This window comes from Neopsephotus bourkii, unplaced genomic scaffold (assembly GCF_033783945.1).
Source record: "Neopsephotus bourkii isolate Nb327-2 ecotype Australia unplaced genomic scaffold, CSIRO-AGI_Nbou_v1 NB_1524, whole genome shotgun sequence".
NCBI lineage: Eukaryota > Metazoa > Chordata > Aves > Psittaciformes > Psittacidae > Neopsephotus > Neopsephotus bourkii.
The window spans coordinates 254,586-266,977 of NW_026902000.1; the positions used below are offsets into that span (position 1 = coordinate 254,586).

The following is a 12,392-nucleotide window of genomic DNA, read 5'->3' on the forward strand; positions in this document are numbered from 1 at the left end:
CAGTAGTCCTCTACCAACCTGCACCCCAAGAAGATTATCGCCATCCCCGTATTACCATCGGCGAGTCAGAGCTTAAGACAGTTCAGCAGTTCAGCTATCTGGGAAGCATCATTTCCTCGGATGCCACGATCGACAAAGAGATAGACAACAGAATAGCAAAGGCATATAGAGCCTTTGGAAAACTCCATAAAAGAGTCTGGTGTAATAAACACCTGAAGAAAAGTACAAAGATCAGTGTCTACAGAGCCATTGTATTGTCTACTCTTTTATATGGGTCTGAATCATGGGTCATCTACCGTCATCACCTGCGACTCCTGGAACGCTTTCATCAGCGCTGCCTCCGTACAATTCTAAACATCCATTGGACTGACTATGTGTCTAATGTCACTGTCCTCGAACAGGCAGGGGTCACCAGCATCGAGGCCACATTGCTGAAATTGCAGCTGCGCTGGGCAGGGCACGTCTCTAGAATGAAGGATCACCGCCTCCCCAAGATCGTGTTTTATGGTGAACTTGCCACTGGTAGCCGCAAGAGAGGTGCCCCAAAGAAGAGATACAAGGACTCCCTGAAACAATGCCTTAGCCTTGGCCATATTGACTACCATCAGTGGTCCACCTTGGCCTCCAATTGGGAGACTTGGAGGCACACCATACATAATGCCGCTGACTCCTTTGAGAGTTCACGAAGAACTAGTCTCGAGGAGAAAAGACAACGCAGGAAGAATCGTGTCCCACCTGTTCCACCCAAGGAGACCTTCTGCTGTGCTTTTTGTAGCCGGATTTGCCTATCCCACATTGGCCTTCTTAGTCATCAGCGCGCTTGTAGTAAGCGTGGATAAATGCCCTTCCCAAATCTTCATTCGCGAAGTCAAGCCATGATGATGATATAGAGGTGGATGACAGGGCCTTTTGAGTTCCCTTTGAGACTTATTTTTCTACAATTATATGTAGCAGATACTGTTTACCTGCGTGGAGTGACACAGGTCAATCAGGAGGAATTCAGTTCTGTCTCTTGAAATGGGTAATGGAAATACGATTTATGATATCTTTTAAAAATTATTCTTACTACTGGTAAAAGAACATGAACTACAGCAAACTCACCAGTTCTCAAACATAGGGAGAAAAGAGTAACTGTAAATAGCAGCTTCAGTGTTGTCTCTTCCAGCTGCTGCCGTACCTTTTGGTTCAATCTTGGCTCTCCCTGGCAAACTGCTTGCTTACACTGGCAAACAGTTAATGTAGAGTTTGAAGAAATAGCTAGGCATATTTAAAGGAAATTCTGCACATCAAACATTTTCACAGTTGTTCTATAATTCCTTCCCTACATCCACAAATGCCCTTCCATTTAGTTAAATTCAAATTCATTCGAGTCTTACTTCAATTATATTCCATCCTTACAGCTCTGAAATGCATGAAATATTCTCCTTGATCCATGACAGATTACCTTTTTTTTTGGACAGTTTGTAGTCCTGGGAATGTGTTGTGTTATTATTATCATAAAGGACTGGATTCTGTTAGCAGCCTGAGCAATTAACAGTTGGGATATTCTGGTTTTTATCTGTTTATTGGCCAAATTCCTGGCTAAACCAAATAGACCAAATGTACTGTTTCAGTTTTTTCTTATCTATCAGTTAATTTCCAGAGAGATACAAACATAATATAACTTCAATGGCATTTAATGGGAGTTAGATAACTACTAGGTTCTGCATCTGTTTGGAAGATAGGTTTGCATTCCAGCCTCAGGCAGAAAGTGATTTCAGATTAAGAATGCACAGCAGTGGTGCTGTAAAATCCATGGAGACACAGAAGTGTGTTTGCAACCATTTGACATGGGAAGCTCAGACTGTCAAACTCTGAAATTTCAAGGGCTTGGTGATCTCTCAAAGAGACTTAATGCCTGATCTAGAATTAATGGTTGAGAAAATTAATAATTGGTCATCTGTGGCTTGCTGGACAGAATCAGTGGATGGAGCATGATATAAACTATAAATACGTTACATAGAAGCTGACTGAAATTACTCAGTAAGCTTTATATTATGGTGGAGTTTTTTTTGCATGGGAGGAAACACATGCATGAACAAGAAAGAAATAAGGGGAAGAAAAGAAACACAATTTCTGTGTTGCAAAGGTAACCATTGCTCTGTTGCATAGATGCTTGATGCTTTCAAAATAATGGGAGATAACTGGTCAATTCAAGAAACAAAAGCAGATACAGAAATATCTCTGACCTATAGGCTTACCTACAAGAGTCCAAGGTACAGGATCCCTGGTTTGGGATGAATTTGTGTTTCAAAATCCAGAAGTTAGCTCACGTAGATGTGGAAACCTTCTGCCAACTTGCTGTGTATGCTCAGCTTGTGTGGACAGCCAGTGCTTCTGTCAGTTGGGGGTACAAGAGTACCACCTGGAGATCTCAGGCAACTGACAGTGTGATACCTTCTGGTGTAGAGTGAAATGCTGGGAGAGGTTTGAATTTATGGTTTTGTTTCAATCGTTTTTGGAGAATTACATCATAAAGGACATCTATGTTACATTTTATGCATTGCTGTTGTTGCTGTTTTCCTGAAACAACAGGAATTGCAGTCAGAAGAAATTGGAACATGCAGAGTAGAAACCAACAGGCGGAACAATTAAACCTAAAACTTTTTGCTAAGGAACACAGATTAACAAGGACAAGAAACCATTTAGTCTGCTCATTTAATGCAAAAGACAGTTGATATAGACACTGAATCTAGAAGATCCACAGAAATTCTGTACCATATGTCCCTGCAAAATACACGTCCAAAGCACTCTCCTGAGAACTGAAGAGAAAAATGAAACCTGTAGTACAAGAGATGAAGTGCCAAAACAAATAATTCTTAGTATTACAGGAAGACAGAAAGAATGAGAGCAGAAGCAATGCACTCAGTCCACACAAAACAGTGGGTGCTTGTAAGTTACTGTCAAGACACTATTTTAGTAGGGAACTCAGCAATATATAATGAGTTTCATGGTATAGTTTCTATTTACCTGAGTTTCTCTGCAGTATACCAAAATGGTTTTTCAGTATGCCAAAAGTGTTTGTGGAGTCTTCTTTGACACAGCTGAAGTTCTGCTAGATGCTGCTGCCTGATCATGGAGTTTCAATGTATAGTCCAGAAAAAAAATCGGGTATCTCCCCTATCCTTAATGTCTCTAGAGGATTATATAAAATTATCTATTTTACAATATTTTGTGAAGAGCTGTGCTATTGCCTGTTTTCTTCAGCTGCAGGCATATAAAGTAAGCCAAGAAAAACCCAGATACTGTTTCCAGGTGAACAGATGCTAATGTCTTAATTCAATTTTTCTTTCCATTTCTTGCTCTGCTAAACTCCCACTGAAGGCAGCAAGTCTGCCTAAATAAAGAACAAATAAAAACTAAGTAAATGCCTTAGGTTTTGTTCTAGGGCAAGGAAATGACTGTTGGATTGCTGATCAGCCAAGCTTTTCCACAGAGACCAAATATTAGGATTTCCATACATTAAAAATTCAGTGTGTGTAATTCAAAATAAGTTATAGAATCATAGAATCATAGAATAGTTAGGGTTGGAAAGGACCTTAAGATCATCAAGTTCCAACCCTCCTGCCATGGGCAGGGACACCTTACTCTAAACCATATCACACAAGGCCTCATCCAACCTAGCCGTGAACACTGCCAGGGATGAAGCACTCACAGACTCCCTGGACAACCTATTCCAGTGCCTCACTACCCAAACAGGAAAGAATTTCCTCCTTATATCCAATCTAAACTTCCCCTGTCCAAAACCATCTATCTCAGATCCATTAAAACTCCCATGAGAAATGTAGATAAATGTTTTTAATAGTACTTTTTATTTCTGTAATGGCTATGCTTTTTTTTTTTTTTTTTTGGGGGGGGGGAGGTTATCACACATTTCACTCATGTATGAACTAATAAATTGTCATATCACCCAGCGGTAGCTCCTAAAAGAGAAAATTATTATTTTGCTTATTTTTAGAAGCTGTAGAATCAAAATCCAAGGTCTTAAGTGTGTGTTTTCTAAATCATTTTATTGGTAAGTATAAACTGAAGTGTGCATACTACCACTCAGACACTGAGGTATGAGTCAGTGTCGAGAAGCAATTTTGAACTTGGTTATTAAACAAATGTAGGACAATGTCGGTTTGACCTGGTTTAGTTTTTTAGAATTGCAGGAATGATTGCTGTATAGTCTATGATACCAGTTAGCAGCAGTTCTTTTCTTGACCTCTCTCATGTTATTAGTGGTTTGAATTTGAATGTTTTGGAAAGGATGTGCATTTTCTTTTTCTTCTCCAAAGTCTGAATGCGAATCTGGCAGAAGTCTGGTGGCAGAGAAAGCAAGAGATTTAAAGAGCTTCCTGTATTTTGTGCTTTTCTCTGATGCTTCTTTTAGGACCTCTGATAGTTCGATTAGCATTTTTCGCTAGTTAGCTCCTGCTGTGTGACAGCAAAAGTCCTAGATTAAGATGAGATTCATTATAAGCTAATAATGAACAAAGGGTTACATAGACTTCCTTGAATTTGTGTAGATACACTCACTCAGACTGAAATCTGATGTGGTTGCTTGCCATGAAAGTACTTTCTCTGAGGGAGAGACGTACTTCTGACCCAGTCTGAGGATACAGTTGTTGCAGGGTCATTGAGTGGCAACAACAAAACCTGCTACCTAAGTTTAAGGGATTTTGTGAAATGCAGGGAAATCAATGGCAATCAAGGAGGCAAATTACTGCTTAACTGACATATTTATTAGTATTATTTATTAGTATATATATTAATAAGTGTGCATATTTATTAGTGTTATTATTATACAGCATTTATTGTACAATCTAAATGCAGGCTATTCTGTGACTTCTAGTATGTGTTAATTGTGCATGGAGTTGAGATATTGAGCAAGGCTCCATTGCTATACTTTTAGAAAGCTTAATATGGTATCAGAAGATGGAAAGTATCCAGTGAGATCAACCTTTAAAGCTTTCATCCAGTTTTGAGAAATAAAATGGCAATAATAGCTAAACTATGTGTCTTCTTCCCATCAGGATGTTTCTTCGCTAACATAGATATGAAAGTTAATAGCATTCAATGTTGACATAGATGTAATTTTAATGGTTGGATACTGTAGCTTAGGGCAGGTTTGTTTCAACTGGATTGACACTCTCTGATATGATGCAACTTCAGTCCCCTGAGCGCTCCTTGGCATTTTTTTCTCTTACATTGAATAGTTAGAATGCAGAGTCTAGCATAGGGAGCAGTCCTATCAGCACTTCACAACCAGAATTGACCTAAAATGAATAGGCGTTCAGTGCATCGATCAACTTGCATACATTTGAACAGTTGCCAGAGTTGGGAATTAGCACCTTCATTATCTCTCCTTTTGTATTTTTACTAGAGAGTTAACCGTATGTATGTCAAAAGCATAACTCTAGGATGTAGACAGTTTGCATCATGATGAGTGCAGTGAATATAATTTCAAAATAAAATGGTGAGGGAGAAAAGATTGCCATTTGATTCAATTAAATAGATTAAATCATGGGATCAGAATTTTGTATGAAGCATTCACTTATAATATTAAACTGAATTAGTATAAAACAAGTCAATGCAGGCTATCTTGATCTTAAAATGGATAACTTGTGCAGCACTGATTTTTCTGTCTCCAAATTTTGAAAGAAGCTGTATGCATTTCCAGATTGGATTTGGTGTTTTATTCTTCAAGGGCGCAGGAATAGCAAATGCAAACCTAACACAGCTAGATAGCTGCCTTTTGGCGTTTGAGGGCAGATGGTGGTGGGTTTTTTGGAGGACAAAAGCAGGGCCAAGGCCTGTTAAACTGAGTGGTTTACAGTTGTTCACACATCCTTGTCTCTAACTGGAGTGCTACAGTTTCAGCAAACTGTTTTGCCTGTAGGCAAATCTTCACAGTTCAAATTATCTCAGCATGCCTGGGGGCTTAACTTGAGGTGAAACTCGGGCTGTTTATATTTACATTTGAACTTGCACTTGTCAATATGAGTCTGGGGATCAGTATCAGGGTTCCACCTTCTTTACTCAGGATTTTGTCTATTTTAGTTATGTGTGAAATTGGCAGAGTGCAAATCAATGTGCTATGCTTAAAAGCGTTAAAGCAAACAACAGTCTGCTGATCACCAGCTACTGCTGCAATTTCTAGTTTTCTACTCCATAGCTAGACCTTAGCGCACCAAGTCCTTGTAGCACAGACACTTGAGAATTGCAGTTGGAGTCTTGAACTGTAATAGCAAATACCACTCACACATTTATTGCCTGAGGTTTTGTGTATGCCTTCAAGAATAAATATATAACCTGTAAGCTTATAAAGTCTGCTTCACCCACTATTTTGATGAAACAGAAACAGCAACAGAAGGAAGCCCTCGAGCGCAGATCAGGTTATCTTATTCAGTAGCAGGCATGGAGCATGACAAACCAGAGTCAGCACCATGGCAGTGTCATCGGAGACATTGGGTAGAACTTCCACTGACATCTTTCATGTCCAGAGATTGGATCCGTGTTCCTGAGATCACAAGACTGTATATTCCCTGAAACCTTACTAAACCGCTACACCAGGATGCTCCATATGCCAATGAGCCCTTTGAAATGCCTCTCTGTGGTTTTGCTATTTTAACTTCATAAAATATTGGAGAGGCCAAAGTTTCCCTTTTTAATTTTACCACCTCTTAATAGAAGCAAGACGCAGCAGACTCGATGGCAGTTCAGTGTAATAACTCGGTGTACTTGTTCATGGCTAGATACAAAGGCCTCAGCTCTTCTTTGGCTTTGTTTGTTTGTTTGGTTGGTTGGTTGGTTTTTTTTTTTGTTTTTTTGTTTTTTTTTTTTTAGAGGGGTAATCTCTATTTCATCTCTACTACAAGCTGTGCTTTTGGCCTATTTATAACTGCAGCTGCCTGAAGAAAGCCTAAAGGAGATGTGATCAAACCAGACTGTACAGCAAAGCACATTATATAAACATGCAATTTGTACCAAAGAATAATTTGAAGTATGAAGGGAAAATGTCAAGCATGACATCTGAAAACCAATTTGGCTTAAAATTCACCGCATTATGTATATGTGGCATTTGCCAGTATCCCATTTATCCTTGCAGGGAAGGCAGACATCAGTCATACCTGCATGTCAACTACTGCCAACAATGCTAAACTTCTTCAGTGGATTTTCTCCACTGGCATACATTAATTTAAAATACATTAATGTAAGAACTCTTGCAGTGATTTTTCTTCATAGGAAACAAAAATTATATTTCACCTCAGATACATGCCATGAAACTAAAGAATATCTGTAAGTCACTATTGATACAAGTTTGCTTCCATTCAAATGTTGCTGCATATTAGGAATGATTTTTTCTTTCTATTTTTTGAACTATTTGAAAAGTTGAGCCTAGAATGGACCTCAAAAGATGAAATTATTTGCTTACGTGTTCAGAAACAAATGTATCAAAAGCATCCCTGACCGGTGTATTTGAAATACTGGGGTTAAAAATCTGGTTTTCTAACATCTAAACTAAGGGTTTTTTCGCACCTCCCAAATATGTAATAACTTCTTTCTTCCCCAGTAGAGATCTATTACCATCAGTTTAGAACAAATGTTATGTATTTGGGAATCTGTTGTCATGTGACTTGGCATTACAACTTTTTTCCAAGGTTAGTAAATGGATTCCTTCTGCCTTCCTGCTTGGATCAGGTTTTAAAGGCCTTATTCTTATCAGTACTCTTTAAGCTTCTTTTAATTAGTCTTTACTCATTAAATTGTGCTAAATGCTAGATGCAACATTTTGGCTGAGTTTTGTTGGGTCTAAGTATTCAGGAGGTGGAGTCTTGTGCATAGTAGTATCTTGACCTGTCTTCATTATTTTCATGCATTTAATTTCTTCATGTACATTGCCTGCTAATGATGTTAACTAATACTGTTATTAATCATCACCACTTGTATCACATTTGCCCTCCATGGTGAGGATGGGGCTCTATAATTAGGATCACTGCAGGGTGAGCATAGAGCATGAAGCAGGCTCTGCAGCCCCGACCAAACCTGCTGCATCAGGGACCTGCCGCATCAGGGACCTGCCATACCATCCATCAGCCCTTTCTGCTTGCAGGCCTGGTCTCCTGCTGAAGTCAGCCAGGTATATGTGAACACTGCTTATGCAGGTTTCATCCAAGCCTGATGTCAAACAGGGAATGGGGTTTGCATGAACATTGCAGGGCAGACCCTGCCATTCTTGCTCTACTGAGGTTTAACATGTAGCACTTGCTTTAATGTGCAAGAACAGGATAATATTCTATATAATGTATGAAACATACAGATGCATCTATGGTACATATCTGTGATCTTAAGTGGACATTTAAGTGGATGTTAAGTAGATTTGGTACTCACTCCTTTTTGACTTATAGAATCATAGAATGGTCTGGGTTGGGTAGGACCTTAAGATCGTCTAGTTCCAACCCCTTGCTATGGGCAGGGGTGCCTCACACTAGACCATGTCACCCAAGGCTCTGTCCAACCTGGCCTTGAACACTGCCACAGATGGACTGTTTACCACTTCTTTGGGCAACCTGGTCCAGTACCTTACCAGCCTCACAGTAAAGAACTTTCTCCTTATATCTAATTTAGTCAGGCTTGGAACAGACTTTAAAAAAATGAAAATATAACAGTTTAAATTGCTTTAGCCACATAACTACTGCCTTTTGAGACTTCATGTGGTCTATATAAGTACTTTTAAAAAATACATAATCTCTTGCAATAGCTCATACTGTAAATTCTGTAAGCTGGAGGTGCTGCATCCTCTGGTATTTTGTCAAAGGCATAGTATAAATATTTGCAAAATCTTCTGTACCCATGGAAACTCTGAGGGGTAATCCTGTTCAAAAAAGAGCATCAGAACTTGGGCAGCTGTGTAAGAAAGAAACAAAGTTTTGCAACTTTTGTTCTTCTAAAGGCAGTATTTGATGTTTCTTTTATTTTTTTGGCTGGACCTGAAGTCTCCTTCTTTTATTTAACAGTAGTCTATTACATTCCTCTGGAGCTAGTGCACTTCCTGTGGCACTCCATCATCATGTCAAGGTAGCGCTTCACAATATTTTCCACATTTTCTGCCTCATATATCAAACTATAGAATGCTACCCATAAGGTACAGCTGTCATTCTGTAAAATTTTTAGCAATGCTCTCATTTTTATCTGACATCTAGAAATACCTAAAGTAATAAAAAATCATTTCTACCTCATATTTGCTTTGGTGCTCATTCTGTCCCTGTCAGTGTCTATATGTTATAGCAGGCAAGATTTATACATTCCCTTGCTTAGCATTCTGTAAGGGCCATGCACAGAACCCAAGATTGTGAAATTATTTCTGGTTTTGGGGTGGAGGGTGGGGGGGAATCAACTTGCAAAAACTTCCATTGAATGTCTTATATATGCTCATTTTGACCATAAATCAACACTTCATTGAATGGTTTCTGTTCTCCATATGCTTTTTTTTTTCTGTACAGATTCTCACATTATCCTGTTTCTACAGTTCTGAAGATCATTAACTTTTGCTGTGTTTTTTACATAGAATGATTTTATTCAGGAGAGGACAGGATGCCTGAATCTGCCCTTTATTTACTATTCAGTTGAATTAAGCGTCACTAATCTGCAAATTCAATCCTCTAAGTACTTCAAATCATCATGGAGAGAATATAAAATAAATCTGTCATATTTAAAGTAATGATTTGCATTATAATCAAGATAAATTGTCATAATCTCATACATCTGGGGAAAAAAAAAAAGCCTAAAATCAGATCATGATCTGTGATCAGGAAAATCTCATGTTTCCAGGGTCATCTGTTTAATGCCTCACTACATTCTTCATGAGCTGCAGGTTAACTTCAAAGAATGAAAAGGATTTAAATCTCTGTTGACCTGAGTCTGTAACTCATTTGTTAAATCATGTATGAAACATGAGGAGTATGATTGAAACAGAGTTATTCAGTTGTGGGATCATTAATAGAATTCCGATAGTACTATATAGTAACTCCAGCAATTTCACGAACATGTTGACTTCTGCATATCATTGACTCCCATATATTGGCACAGATTGATAAAAAAAGCTTTGGAAAAGCTAATGCAAATATTGGTAGGTTAGCCCAGTGTCTTTTAGTCTGCAAAGGTATACAGATTTAAATTTATTGTTGTATAGATGTACTCTGTCCAACATTAGAAATTCAAATAAAGAGCTGTGCTTTATACCAGAGTACAAGAGCTGTCAAGGTTTCTAAGTTAATTAGGCTAAACAGACAATTAATTACATCGTATTAAAATGTAAAGGACCTGTGACAAATTGCACTAATTGCATGTTCTCATGTATCTGAAGAGGTCAGGCTACTTAAAAAAAGTGTGCTGTTAATGGAAGACAAATGTAGTTTTATATGCTCAATAGGAATATTATAAACTGCATTATTTATGACTCTGGTAGAACACTTAGAAAACTTAATAATTTTCAGTTCTAAATCAAACGGTTTATTAATGATGGAGTCAGAACACAGCCCTGAAAGTAGTCTGTAAAAACCTGCTGCCAATGTAATATTAATCTGAAGGTGTATTGTTTCCCCCATTCCGCTCTCACCCCACTTCCCTCTCTTCCTTGGCAATACAGAGATACTGTTATTTTAAAGCATGTAAACCCTAAGGAAGTTTGAGCTCTTTGAAGTTTTCCTTTACTCTCCCAATCAGATAGCACAAAAACATCTCATACTATTAATATTTTCCAAAATTATGTTAAATCAACCTCTCTCAGGTCTAAACTATTGCCATTCTATGTAATAATTACCAGTAAAACTAGGAATGATATAGTGAATGATTGGACAAAGACTACAGAAGAAAGTTGAGGAAACCCCTTAAAGACTTAGTAACTTTAGCTGTAAAATGTATGGTCAGTACTGGATATTTTAATGGATATGCTATATTATTTTAAGTACTGATTATCTTCAGTTTAAATGAGTAGGTGTAAAAGTTGCTACATTTATGCATCATAAATGGGCCAAGATAAGATTACTGCAAGAGAGAAGGTTTGCCATGATAGAATGAAAGGGAGATGCCATTTCAAATCACAGCTAACACAGAAGAACACAGAATCACATTTAGAAAGCCTTTTGTCACAGGCTTGGAAGTGCCCTATTTCTTAGACGGCTCAGTTAGGATAAAAATCAGTGCTTAGAAATGTATCTGGAGTGGAAGTCAAGGGCACTCTAGTAATGTTAAATCTAAAATGCTTGCACAGGGAGGCAACCAGATTTATTAAAAGTGACATTCAAAATCACAAAAATTTCTTTAGACACTTCCATACCAGAGAACATGGAAGACAGTGTTAGAAATTTTGTGGTACTCTGGGAGCATTACAGATGACAATCTGCAAGAGTAACTTTAAATTCAGGTAGTGTGAAGAACCGGAATATCCATAAGTTTCAGGATTTTGAGGGGGAAAGATGTTGTTTTGATTATATGGTCTTGAATGAAAAAAAAGATTTTGGATTCAATGGATATTTTTTCCTAAACTCATTGGCTCTGGCATTGCTGGAATGAAATTCATGTAATGTGTCTAACAGGATCATTTGTCTGTGTTTTCCCTGGCTTTGCACCAGTGGTCATTTTTCTGCAACATACTTTCCTTCGTTAAGCAGAGAGGTTAAGCTCATCTTTTTTATTAGCTCAAATGGGTAAGAGTAATGTCCTAATATTATTTAAAAAATGAATCTATAGATATATTTCCTAATGGCTTGGTTGTATCAAGAGATAAATTATGGTTATTAATAGTGAATACAGTAATATAGAAGAATAAGAGTAGAAATTATTAAAGACAAATGGATATATTTTGATTACTTATGGAACAGTTGAAGTGCTTTGAACCATGTACCTATATAACTCTTAATCAATCAACACAGGGTAAAAAAACCCTTACTTTAGCAGATATATAAACATAAATCTGAGATTAAATATGTGATTTTATAGTCTCTGGGCTTAAAAAAGACTATTCAAATATTTAAAGTGAAGATTTTGATAGGTATTCTTCTGACCAGGGAGAACAGGATGTCAGTGTGGTTTGACACTCCCCTTACTTTCTAAGCTTCATAATTGGTTTATCTAGTATTTTGCTATGCTGTTTTAAGTGTTCAGTGTGTGTATGGCGCTGTCACAGTTGTTCTCATAACAAGGGGTACCTCAGAAAAAAAAATATTGTTTTTCCACTGCTATCACTTTTGTCCCTGAGGGCTGTGGTTTAATTGCCCTATGAACAACTTCACACTCAGCAATGTCTGACAAATCTTGCTACTACAGAGTAGTGACACAGAACCAGATGCTCCAAGCTTCACTCTTGC

The 12,392-nt window shown here is 37.8% G+C and overlaps 1 long non-coding RNA gene across 2 annotated transcripts in view; it reads left to right on the plus strand.

Annotated features, from left to right (window-relative positions):
* LOC133221219 (uncharacterized) overlaps positions 1-12,392 on the plus strand; it is a 143,976-nt gene that overhangs the window by 70,229 nt on the left and 61,355 nt on the right. The window contains exon 1 of one of the 2 annotated variants that reach the window (XR_009727939.1): positions 9,005-9,102. The exons of the other annotated variant lie outside the window; for it this stretch is intronic. This is a non-coding gene — a long non-coding RNA (uncharacterized LOC133221219). Of the gene's footprint in view, positions 1-9,004; positions 9,103-12,392 lie in introns of those variants that run through there. 2 annotated transcript variants of the gene reach the window in all.